Source organism: Giraffa tippelskirchi, chromosome 14 (assembly GCF_054371585.1).
Source record: "Giraffa tippelskirchi isolate mGirTip1 chromosome 14, T2T-mGirTip1v1.2.pri, whole genome shotgun sequence".
Classification (NCBI taxonomy): domain Eukaryota; kingdom Metazoa; phylum Chordata; class Mammalia; order Artiodactyla; family Giraffidae; genus Giraffa; species Giraffa tippelskirchi.
The window spans coordinates 68,163,253-68,176,993 of NC_137288.1; positions in this window are offsets into that span (position 1 = coordinate 68,163,253).

Consider the following 13,741-nt stretch of genomic DNA (forward strand, 5'->3'; position numbering starts at 1 on the left):
GAAAGGAAAACACCAATACAGTATACTAACGCATATAGATGGAATTTAGAAAGTTGGTAAAGATAACCCTGTATGCGAGACAGCAAAAGAGACACAGATGTATAGAACAGTCTTTTGGACTCTATGGGAGAGGGCGAGGGCAGGATGATATGGGAGAATGGCATTGAAGCATGTAAATTATCATATGTGAAACGAATCGCCACTCCAGGTTTGATGCATGATACAGGGTGCCTGGGGCTGGTGCACTGGGATGACCCAGAGGGATGGGATGGGGAGGGAGGTGGGAGGGGGGTTCTGGAAGGGAAAACATGTACATCCATGGTGGATTCATGTCAATGTATGGCAAAACAAATACAATATTGTAAAGTAAAAAGTAAATTTAAAAAACTGCATAATATTATTTTCAGTAGTTATATTCTACTTTCTTTAAGATGCCCAGTAGAGCTGACACATAGGAAGCAATTCTGAGAAAAATGCTGATGAGCCAGTAGAGGCTTGATTGTCATTATGAGACTCCTTACTCAGGAAAAGGAAATTGTTGCCATTGCTATTCCCATCACTATGCTACACAAAAGAATGTAGATGCTTTATGTGCAAGGCCAACCAGGATGTGATAAGCTTCTGGGCTGTGTCTAAAATATTTCAGATTATTTCCTTAGGACAGGATCCTACAAATGGAATTATTGGGTCAATGTGTACAGACGTTTCTAAGGCATTTGGCCTAACTGTTAAGTTGATGGACTAGAAGGACTAAATTTCAGTATTTATAAGATGGCTGTTAGTGACTTATTTGAAAAGGTGTAGAAGGATTCCAAATAATCATTGGCCAAGGCTAAACTAGAATGAAAGAGAAATATTTTTTTCAACGGGGTATCATTTTCAGATGCTCTCAAGCTCCCCATCACTGGAAATATTTAAGCCTTCTTTGACTGCTCCTGATTGCATGAGAAATGACTCTGACCCTAGGTAGAAGTTGATCCACAGCAGTGTTTCCCAAACCAACTTGTCCACCAGAACCATCTAAAGGGCTTTTAAAATTTAGACTCTAGGGGACTTCTCTGGTGGTCCAGTGCTTAAGACTCCACCCTTCAAATGCAGGAGGCAAGGGTTTGATCCCTGATTCAGGACTAAGATGCTACATGCTGCACAGCAAGGCCAAAAAAACAAAAAAATAAATTTTAAAAAAGTTTAGACTCTACACCCTGCCTACATAGATCCTGCATATAACTCTTGCAAACCATGGAGCTATAAGCCCTTCCAACTATGATTCTAACATTGCTTGCTCCCAACTGTCATCCCATGACATGACGGGTCTATCAGATACAGGTGATGGTGTTAGAGAATAAAGTTCATGACTTTTCCTCTCATCCAAGAAGAGCTGAGTGACTGGAAAAGACGATGATGCTGGGAAAGATTGAAGGCAGGAAGAGAAGGGGACGACAGAGGATGAGATGCTTGGATGGCATCACCGACTCAACGGACATGAGTTTGGGCAAACTCCAGGAGACAGTGAAAGACAGGGAAGCCTGACGTGCCGGAGTCCATGGTGTCGCAAAGAGTCAGACACGACTGAGAGATGACTGAACAGCAAGAAATGCAGCATGCCCTGAAGGAACTCAGAAAAGTATATACTGCCTCTGTTGTAGGGTCTGCCGTTGTGTAAACATCTCACCTCTCCTAAACCCTTATTCTCTTGACAAAATAAACTGGGATCTTGCAGCAGTGTGCATGTTCAAACGCCTGTTTATGTATGTGTGCCAGCAGCTTCTTTCCCCCACCTCCCACTCCTGTCTACAAGATGCCCACCATCGCACAGTGGCCCACCAGGTATGGTCCCAGACTGCTCAGCACTCGCTATTCAAGCCCCATCTCCCTTTGCCTGGTTTCAGCCTCCAGTTAAGGAAGTCAGAGTAGTGCTGTTCTCTCAAGGAGCTTCAAAGGCCTAAGAGAAGGAGCCCCCAGTGAGGAGGGAGCAAGCTCTGATCTTCAGCCTCCTCAAGCATATAAGAGGACATTTGGCCCAAAGGCTCTCTAAGAAAACTTCTAGAGCTAAACTGCATGGGTCAGTTTTTCACTTGAGGTTTTAATGATGGTGTCTGGTAGTATCATGCTGCTATCAAAAACAAAACACTTGTACCCTAGGGCCCACGAGCCGCAACTACTGAGCCGGAGAGCTGTTAACTACTGAAGCCTAGAGCCTGTACTCCGCAACAAGAGAAGCCTGCGCACCGCGCCTAGAGAGGAGACCCCACTCCCTGCAGCTAGAGAAAGGCTGCATGCAGCAGCAAAGACCCAGCTCAGCCAAAAGTAAATACATAAAATGTTAAAAAGTGAGGGTAAAAATAAATTACTCAACTTGTTCTGAAAGTGGTTTCAATGACAAATGTTTACATGAATTAAAATGATAGTGGCTCAGGTGGCCCACACTGAGCCAGGAGTCTCATATTTCCCAGATATGCCGTGTTTGAGGGCAGAGAAGAAGCTGTGTACATCTCTGGTACTCATTAACTATGACTGGAGCCCAATATCATCAATGTGGTTTGAGAAAAGTAGTTTTCAGAGACGTGAATGTCTTTTATAATTTTCTCTCATTTTTTTAGAACTGAATTTTGCTTTTACTGGAGTTCCTTTTCCAAGATTTCTTTTGATATTAACATTCCTATTAATACTCTTAAAAAACTGTCAATTTTGTATTGACTGTGGGATGAAGCCAGATGCTCTTAAAACACAGAATTGAGATTTTTGTTTTTGAGAGTCAAGGACTTATCCTGGTTCATTTAGAAAGGGTTTAGATCTTTTCTATTCTCTTCAGGACATCCTGGTTTTGAAAACACTGGAGGTATTTTGAAATGGATTTGTAATCAAGCAGGAATTGGTACATTTTTGTGTTTTCAGTATTAAGGAGAGCAAATGGCTCAGGAAATATTTGTTGAATGAATGAATGGATATATGGAATGGGCATGTGAATAGACATGAAGGAATCTATGGAAATACATGGAAAGTGTTTATGGAATGTATTTATCCAGTCATAAAGGTCTGACAGAACTTTATGAGCTTTGTGACAAAAAAACTCATTTTTTCGTAATCCCACTTTTCACTTGTAAAATGGAGATGATGGAACACAACACAGATGGTTGTTCAACAAGACCATGCAGTGCCTGGGACTCTGCTGGCAGTCCAGTGGTTAAGACTTTGCTTTCTGAGGCAGAGGGTGAGGGTTCGACCCTGGCTGGTGAGCTAAGATCTCACATGCCTCATGGCCCAAAAATCAGAACATAAACAACAGAAGAAGCTTTGTAACAAATCCAATAAAGAGTTTAAAAATGGTACGCATTAAAAATAAAAAACAAAAAAAGAGACTACGCAGGCCTGATATAGACTGTGACATGTGAGCTCTGACTGTAAAGGCTAAAAAAGAACTCTGCCCTTCCCATTCAAAATTTAAAACTATTTTTATGAGAGAGGGGGGACTTCTAAAGACATCAGACTTGCTGACATTTTGCTAGGAATTCTTTTTAATTCTGTGATCAATGCAAACTCACAGTAAAGCAGAACTCTCCCTTACTAGCCTGTGTGCATGCTCAGTCACTCAGTCGTGTCCGAGTCTGTGCAGCCCCACGGACTGTAGCCCGCCAGGCTCCTCTGTCCATGGGATTCTCCAGGCAAGACTACTGGAGTGGGTTACCATGCCCTCCTCCAGGGGATCTTCCCAACTCAGGGATCAAACCTGCATCTCCTGGGCGACAGGAGGATTCTTTACCACTGAGGCACAGGGAAGCCCCTTATTAAGCCTCTTATATGCTAAAAGCTTGATCATATTGATTCATGGATTGGTGAGTTGGTACACAATGGTGCCTAGCTTTCTGTGTTGAGTCAGAACTTGGGGGTCAGGAGGAGAAGGCTCTATTTTTATCATAGCTTTCCAGGGGATTTAGAGGATATCTGGAAACTCCTGATCCAGCTTCTTATGTCACAGGTGGAGGCCTGGAAAGAGGTGTCCACAGATGGTCAAGGTGCTTCCCTGTTGATTTCTGGTCTTCTGCCCTCACCAGATCACTCATGCAGTTTCTCATTTCAGTGCCCATTTTTACCCTGTCTGTTGTACATTCTTGTGATTTGGGCCCCAGGGCTGTTGAGAGTCTGAACCGAGGACAGGCTTGGGTGGTATTCTGCGGGGCTGGACCCTGGGCTATGCAAATCCAGCCACTGGCTCCAGGCCAGTAGGTAAATTCTATGAAAACAAGCTCACATCTACACCCTGACAGAGGAAGCTGGGCAAGACCCCTCCCTCTGCCCATTCAAACAGGTGACCTTAGCACTCCGGTGCCTCGGATCAGGCGCAGGGGAGAGCTGCTGGCGACGTGGAGGCAGCCCAGGGCGGAGGCTGAGAGCCTGGGCTTGGCGGCCGGGCGGCGCGGCCCGCGTTCCAGCCCGCACTTACTGTCTCTGCACCGTGGGCTAGTTCCCTCCGCATAAACCCGGCCTAATGTTACCCGCCTCTTAGGGTTATTACCAGGATTAAGTGGGCTAATATTTATAAGGAGCCCAGAATGGGGCCTGGCATTTCGTAAGTCCTAGGTAAATGCTGGTCAGTGCTCTGTTAAATGTTTCTCGAAGCACTTTCCATCTGTTGGGATCAGAGGTCCCTGGTGCCTCTTCAAGGGATGGGGGATTAGACCATGCCAGAATTCTTGCTGCAGGGAATTCTCTGGTGGCCCAGTGGTTAGGACTATGAGCTTTCATGCCAAAGGTCCACACTCAATCCCTGGTTGGGGAACTAAGATCCTGCAAGCTGCATGATGCGGCCAATATATATATATATATATATATGCTGCTTTGAAATGTAACTTTCTTCATTGGGTTACTGGGTGGTCTAATCCTTTCCCATCTCCTGAGACCTCCTGACCAAAGGGCTGGTGGTCTTCCTCCAGTGAGACAAGCTGGAATCCAATTTTCTTTGAAGACACCTAAGCTGTTGTATTGAATTTTCCAGGAGGCACTAGTGGTAAAGAATACATTTGCCAATGCAGGAGATGCAAGAGACATGGGTTTGATCCCTGGGCTGGAAAGATCCCCTGGAGGAGGAAATGGCAACCCACTCCAGGATCCCCTGGAGGAGGAAATGGCAACCCACTCCAGTATTCTTGCCTAGGAAATCCCATGGACACAGGAGCCTGGTGGGCTATGGTCCATAGGGTTGCAAAGAATTGGATGGGACTGAGCACGCACGCAGGCTGTTACATTGCATTTCTGCAGTCAGTATGTAGCAAACCCTGCTAGGCTGGTGAGAACTTGACTCTTTCACACTCTGCTTTACCAGAGAGCCTCGGGGTCCCAGGATGACAAGCAGTGGCGATGAAGCCCACATAGTTTGTGAGTCAGTGTCCCTGAGTGAAGTCTTCGTAACCATGGAAGAAAGCATCTGATCCAAGCTCCACCCCTGGAGCTAGAAAATTAATGTCTAATGAGACCAACGCATCATCAGTTATTACACCTGATCTTCCCCGAAGTGCCATAAAATAATGAGGACAGCTGTTGCGGGGAAACAAAAATCCTAAATTTCACTGGCTTTTTATCAAGTTATTACTTTAAAAAATAGTAACCACTATTCTGGATTTTGTGCTAATCATTCTCTTGCTTTTCATTATAGCTTGATTTTATATGCTACACCCTAAAATATATTTTTTAGTTTTCTGCATGTTTTCAAACTTTACATAAGTGGAATCATACTGTATGTGCCCTTTTGTGTCTGGCTTCTTTAGCTTGACGTATTTCTCAGATTCATTAGCATGGTTGAGTGCAGTGAGGTGTTTATTCCATTCCGTGCCTATATCACTATTTATTAATATCTACTCTGCTGTCAACAGAAATTTTGATTGTTTCTGTTGTTTGTTTGCATTCTCTGATGGTCCAGTGGTTAGGACACTTTTACTACTGAGCCTGGGTTCAATCTCTTGTCGGGGAACTAGAATCCACAAATCTTGCAGGATGGCAAAAATAAATAAATAAAGCCCCAAGAAATCATAACGTGTTCCTACAGATCTTACCTGCTGACTTCGCATAAATGAAATCACTTTCATTTCTATGAAGACGATAGAATCTTTCCAATGACTGTGCTTATATTTCTTCATTTGGATTTCAGAATACCTCTGTGATGATTTTTCTGCAGAAAGCTAGAAAGAATTTGCTCCTACCCTAGAATAAGGGAGGGCTTCCCTGGTGGCTCAGACAGTAAAGACAATGCGGGAGACCTGGGTTCAATCCCTGGGTTGCAAAGATCCCCTGGAGAAGGGAATGGCTTCCCACTCCAGTATTCTTGCCTGGAGAATCCCATGGACAGAGGAGCCTGGTGGGCTACAGTCCACGGGGTCACAAAGAGTTGGACATGACTGAGTGACTTTCACTTTTAAAATAAGAGAAAACTGGGTAAAATACAGCATCATATCTTTCCTTGGGCATTTCACATGGTAGATGTTGCAAGGCAGCTAGGTTGTTGGAATTCCAAGGAGGGAAAAGGCCCGCTCTGAAGTGGGATATGTGGACTGTTATACCTTTGGCCCAACACAGGAGGAGGAGACATCAGCCAGCATATAAGTGGGTAAGAAGAAATCAGCTCAAAAAAAGAAAAAAAAAAAAGAAATCAGCTAAAATTGTAACTACTGGCTAAAGGCTGAGTATAGGCGGGTATGACAGTATACCACTCCAGAGGAAACCCAGGCACAAGGAAACCCAGCCTTCACTTACAGTTCTTTTCCTGGGACTTCCACGGGGTGCTCACAGGACCACTGGGGGCCAGGCAGGGGACCAGGGGATGCACCCTTGGAGGGGCCTGACCGCCGTTGTCAGACACAAACCTCCACTTCCCTGCCTGGACTCTTCTAGCTGACGCAGCGTGGCGTTAAGTTTTAGCCTCTAGGGGAATGAGCAACAAATCTCCGCCCTCGCAGACAGTAAGGAGGGGGCAGCGAAGGGAGTCGTAGGAGGACTGACAGGCATTCCCCGGTGCCGTGTGAGATCACAATTGTGGTCATAATTTTGAAGTAAATTGAGGCAACTGGGTTTGTGCAATTAAGTAAAAGAGCATTCAGTTGTTTTGGTGTAGACGCACAGTCAAGGAACAGTAGCGGTAGACCAGGGCTTGGTTTTTTCTAGGTGCCTCAGCTAAGGTGTCTTTTGACCGCAAGTAACAGAAACCCTTTCTGGAACTAGCTTAAACAATAAGAAAATGAATTATTTAACTTAAAGGAAAGTTCAGAGGTGGGTCAGGCTCCAAGGTTGGTTGATTCTATGGCACAAGGATTTCATCAAGCATCCAGGTTCTTTTTTTTTTTCAGGTTTCTTATCTAGTTTGTTGTTCACGGATGGGTTTCTTCTCATAGTTATGTCTTGCTCATGACACGTCTAAGGGTGGCAATTAGGCCTACTTGCTTCCTCATTCATGTAGAGCCAGAGGGAAAGAGAAGCTTTATTTATTTATTTTTGGCCATGCTGGGTCTTTGTCGCTGCAGGGGCTTTTCTCTAGCTGTGGCGAGCTGGGGCAACTCCGGAGTTGCAGTGAGCAGGCTTCTCATTGCAGTCGCTTCTCTTGTTTCAGAGCACAGGCTCTAGAACACAGTCTCAATAGTTGTGGCCCATGGGCTGAGTTGCTCCTTGGTTGTGGGATCTCCCTGGACCAGGGCTCGAACCCGTGTCTCCTGCATTGGCAGGCAGATTTCTTTACCACTGAGCCACCAGGGAAGCCCCAAGAAAAGCTTCTTTAGCCAGGGAACACAGGGCTTTTCCTCCAGATGCCAGCAATGACCGTGGGAATGCCATGGGCTCACTGGCTTCGGTCAGGCCTCCTTCAGGAGGGCCATGAGGTCACCAGGATGGATTTAGACCAGTGGTTTCCAAGGTGGGATTTTGGGACCAGCAGCATTAGCATCTCCTGATCATTTGTCCAAAAAGTAAATTCCTGGGCCTCCATGGAGACCTGTTAAATCAGAAATTCTGGGTATGGGGTCCAGCAAGCTTTAGAAGCCCTTCAGGTTGATACTGACACACAGTAAAGTTTGAGAACCCCTGGCTTAGGATAGCATGGCGAACACCATGGATGACATGAGGATTCTGTTAGGAAGGAGAGTGTGGGTAACAGACCAGGTGAGCATCTCAGAGTGAGAGGCAGTCAGCAGAGTTAAGGGTGCTTGTCAGGGAACGGTTCCAGGGATGGGCTCTGAAGCCTAAACAGGGAAGGGAAATGAAGGTTGAAAGGAATGATGGATGGTAGGAAAGTGGGGCTAGTGAACTGAGGAGTTCAATGAGGCTGCAGAATTGAAGTGAGCTGGCAGTGACGGCCATGAGAATGGACTCACAGACCTCCAGCTGCAGGAAGTGTAATTGACCAAGGGGGCTCTGCACCAAGATCACACTGACCACAGGCTGTTTCCAGCCAACAGGTGGGGGTGGCAAAGATACTAAGGCCTGCAGGTTCAGGGGCACACGTTGTTGACATGGCTGATTTTAGCTAGTGATCGTGACTTTAGCTCATGATTTTGACGAATCTTCCTTAGATGGCAGGACAATCCAAGCATCTCCCCCAGCCTTCTCGCCCATCCTCCTGCATTCAGCATCACCCAGCTCTCTCCTGGAGAAGGCAATGGCACCCCACTCCAGTCCTCTTGCCTGGAAAATCCCATGGACAGAGGAGCCTGGTAGGCTGCAGTCCATGGGGTCGCTAAGAGTCGGACACGACTGAGCAACTTCACTTTCACTTTTCCCTTTCATGCACTGGAGGAGGAAATGGCAACCCACTCCAGTGTTCTTGCCTGGAGAATCCCAGGGATGGGGGAGCCTGATGGGCTGCAGTCTATGGGGTCGCACAGAGTCGGACACGACTGAAGCGACTTAGCAGCAGCTCTCTCCTTATTGTTTCTCACCGAGGCATTTCCCCTGTTAAAATCCTTGCACGGGTAATTCCATCTTGGCAGCTGCTTCTGGGAGGACCTAGACTAACACGGAAGGTGATGGTTCTTGAGTAGAGTGTGAAACTGAAATTATGGATCAGGCACTGTGCTGTGTGTGGAGCCTGAGAAATAAGTAACATGGTCCCTACCCTGCAGGAGAACCAGTAAAAGAGAAAAATAACCTCTGATTGCAGGATGGCATAGGAAGGGCTATAATAGGGACTGCCCAGCAGCCCTGGATGTTGTTTGGGCATTCATAGGGGGTGAGGAAAATGGTGACACTTTGGGGAGGTGGATATCCCACCTGCTGAAAACAGACCCATTAGGAAATTCCCTGGGAGTCCAGTGATTAGGACTCGGCACTTCCATTGCAGAGGGCATAGGTTCAATCCCTGGCGGGGGAACTCAGACCCTGCAAGAAACGGTGCTGCCAAGAAAAACACATTAGTTTAGTGCCGGGCTTGGTGTTCAGTTGTTAGTCTCTTCGGGGTCCCCACAAACACCTGGCTAAGGATATCTCAGTTACTCCTTTGCATGAGCACAGCCTCCTTGAATGTCACCTCCCCAAGGCATCATAAGGCAATTCCCATTCCTGTGGCTTCACGGAAATGGAGAAGAGAGGCAACTATTTTTTTTACAAGGTGGTTATGATAACAACAGTCCCTGCTTTCTGTCTGCATTTCTCTGATAGTTCCCTCCGTGGATGCCACCTTCATTGCCCCTGCTCATCTCAATAGGTGGTTGTAGGGTCATGAGACAGCGCCGTGAGCCACCCTGAAATCGGTGAGCTTCTCTATCCTGCTTGTGCTGTTACAACCAGACCCGCTTTGGCCACACACCCAAGGAAAGGACGGAGCTCCACTCTAAGCAGGCTTCGACCTCCATGCTGAAAGGCCATCGTCCCCTTTGGCTTTTTTAAAAATTTTATTTATTTTTAATTGAAGGATAATTGCTTTCCAGTATTGTGATGGTTTCTGCCAAACATCAACATGAATCAGCCAGGCATACATACCTCTCCTCCCTCTTGAACCTCCCTTCCCATCCCACCCCTCTAGGTTGTCACGGAGCACCAGCTTTGGGATCCCTGCATCCCACAGCACATTCCCACTGGTTATCTGTTTTACATATGGTGATGTATATGTTTCAATGCTACTCTCTCAATTAGTCCCACCCTTTCTTTCCCCCTTTGGATTCTTAATCCAGAACTGGATTTCAGAGAGACTGAGTCTCCTGGAGTTGTGTGTGCATTTGTGTTATGTGTGTGTGTGTGTTTATGCATTTGAGGAGCACAGAAAGGGGTTGGGTCCACAGCTTTCATTATTTCTCAAGAGTTCATGACCTTAAAACTATTAACAGTAAGCCACTTCTTTTTGAGAGAAAATTATTCAAACAAGACCTTAGAAGGTAAGGTCTTACAAACTCTGCCCTTAAAGCACATCTGTTGCAGTGTTAATAGTTCTCCAGCTTTAGGTTAAAAGAACAGTCACTTTAGCTTTGTGGTCATACAAGAGATATGCTGGAACTTTGTGGGAAAATAATGAAAGCGGGATGGTTTATGCAGTAAATAGGAATTAATTTTGCTCCTTAAAAAATCCTATGTTATAAGAGGACTTTTACCTCTGGAACACTGTCCTGGGAAATTGAGAACAAAAAATAAAAAAGCATCATAGTTTTTCTTTCTTTCTTTCTTTGTGGACACTTAAATAGTCTTAGATGTTTTCATAATAATACGTGAAAGTTTTCATCAGAACGTTATAGGTACAACAGACAGCTATTGGAAATCGCAGGACAAACCGAATTGTGTGACAAAGAAGGCCAAATACAGGAGGCGAGTCTGCAAAGCCTGCTTTTCTGGTCTGTTCTTGCCAACGAACAGTAGAGGGAGCAACACTCCGCCGGCACGCCGCGGGTCTCGGTGCTTCATGGTTGGAATCCGCCGCCGGCAGCGGCGGCTCCGCTGTGGATACGCTGAATTATATACAAGAGATCAGCAAAAACTCGGAGGAGTACCTCCTTCCGTTTGTGTACTTGCCGCGAGGGGTCTGGCACCCCGACCGCTCCAGGGGTCTGTTCCGGATGGGAGGCTGTCGCGGACCCCAGAAGGGAGCATCTCAGGTCTGAGCAGGTCCTGACGCTGAAGTCCTCCACCAACTGTTCTTTTTCAGAATGAAAAGCCAACCTCACTTCCTGTCCTTGACAGATGACTAAGCTGGTAAATTAATAGACATAGGTTAGTGAACACGCTGACATTTTTACGATGAGAAGAAAATGATGATGTAGAGGGGAAATTGACATCAGGTTCATTTACTCATTTTTATTCCCAGTTATCTGTCACCTGCTCTGTGCTACTGTGGTCACACTCCAAGTATATGGACTCAGGCATTGATAACTGCAGGGAGGTCTTTCGAGGCAGCCTTCAGGCTGTTTTTGTTGTTGTTTTGTTAATTGCAGCAAAAGATAAACAACATAAAATTTACCAATTTAACCTTTTTTTTTTGGCCGCACCACCCAGCTTACAGGATCTCAGTTCCCCAACTAGGAACTGAACGTGGGCCAAGGCAGTGAAAGCCCAGAATTCTATCCACTAGGCAACCAGAGAATTCCCTCCATTTTAACCATTTTTAATGTATGTGCTCAGATGCTCAGCATGTCCAGCTCTTTGTGATCCCATGGACTGTAGACCCCCAGGCTCCTCTGTCCATAGGATTTTTCAGACAGTACCGGAGTGGGTTGCCATTTCCTCCTCCAGCAGATCTTCCCCACCCAGGGATTGAACCCTCGTCTCTCACATCTCCTGCTTTGGCAGATGGATTCTCACATGCACTTATGGTGCATTAAGGACATTTTTGTTGTTGTGCAATCGTCGCCACCATCCACCTCTAGAATTTTTCATTTTCCCAAATTGAAATTATCTCTCTGCATTCTCCCTTTCCCCTCAGGCTTTGGTAACCTCTAATGTTTGTCTGTTTGAATTTGCCTACTCTAGTTTCCCTGTATAAGTGGAATCATTTCCACTTTTGTGTCTGGTTTATGTCACTTAGCATAACGTCCTCAAGACTTGTCCATGTAGCGTATGTCAGAATTTCATTCCTTTTTAAGGCTGAATAATAATTCCATTATATGTATGTACAACGTTTTGCTTAGCCATTCATCCACTGATGGACACTTGGGTTGTTTCCATATAGCAATTGTGAATAATGCTGCTATGAACATGGGTGTACAAATACCTGTTTGAGTGCTTGCTTTAAATTTCTTTGAGGAGTGAAGTTGCTGGATCATATAGTAATTCTGTGTTTAAATTTTTTGAGGAACTGCCATACTGCTTTCCACAGCAGGTGCATCATTTTACATTCCCACCAACAGTGCATAAGGATGCCATTTTCCTCCACATCCTTGCCAACACTTGCTTTCTGTTTTTTGATGAGAGCCATCCTAATGGGTATGAGATGGTCTCTCACTGTGGTCTTGGCAGGCTCTGATTTAGACTGATTTTGTTCACAGTTTTATCCATGATTTTGATGTGCAGAAAATCAAGTATACCACATAGAATTGGAGATCCATGGCTTAGTAAGTAGTGATTTTTTCTAAATATGACTTTATGATGAATGAAACGGCAAATGTTGACTGTAACATCAGACCATGTTAACAGGGAACTAGCACCCAGCACAGTGCTTCCCTGTCTTGACAGCACTGGAACCACCTGGAAGATGTAAAACACACTGATGTCAAATTCTCCAGAAAGTCAGCGAAAATGGTCTGGGATGCAGCCTGAGCATCAGTATTTTTAAAAGGTTCTCAAGTGATTCCAACATGCAGCCCAAGTTGAGACCCTGAGCTGTTGCTATTCTGTTGGGTTCAGGCCCAATGAGGCTTCCTTGATAGATCAGTTGGTAAAGAATCTTCCTGCAATGCAGGGGACCCCGGTTCAATTCCTGGGTCGGGAAGATCCCCTGGAGAAGGAAATGGCAGCCCACTCCAGTATTCTTGCCTGGAGAATTCTATGGACAGAGGAGACTGGCAGCTACAGTCTATGGAGTTGCAAAGAGTCGGACACGCCTGAGCGACTAACACTTTCACACTTTCATCATCGTTTATAAAATACGTCTTAAAAACAGCGCTATCCATAGAGTGAAGCAGTGAGTCCTCTTTTGAGAGATGTGCCGTGGGGTCCCATCCACAGACCACTAGCAGGGATGTTACAGGGGAGATCTGAAGGGAGTTGGGTGACGGCAAGTGTCAAAAGAACCCAGTCCCAGCACTGAGGATCTGTTGGTGCATTCTGGTTCCACTTGTTGGGCTAAGGCACTGCATTCCCTTGTTACACAATGCCCAAAGGGAAGAAATATTACTTTTCTAGTTTATATTTGAAGAAGTGGAGGCTCCAAAGCTGGTCCAGTGTTGCATATGACCCACAAGCACCCTGATGGATGATCTTCCAACCTGAGCTTCTCAACTAGAATGTCCAGGGTATAAATAACCAGAAATACAAGGCTGAGTTTAGCTATTATGAGGCCATATTGAAAATAAACACTCTGGCACTGACCTATGCAGGCAAGAGGTGGTATTTGAAACTTTGTCCTTAGCATTGCAAATGTCAGACCCTCCAGGAAGGCAGGCAGTGATGTAATCCACCGCCTCCCTCCTCAGTTTACAGATAAGGAAACTGAGGCCCAGGGAGGGTCCCGGGTGTGTCCTGCTTACACACTTATATTTGGATGTTCTGACATCAAGAAGAACAGCTTCCTCCCTCCCTCTGCCTTCATCAAACAGTCCTGCCCTGGCTTGAAACACTGGGAGCT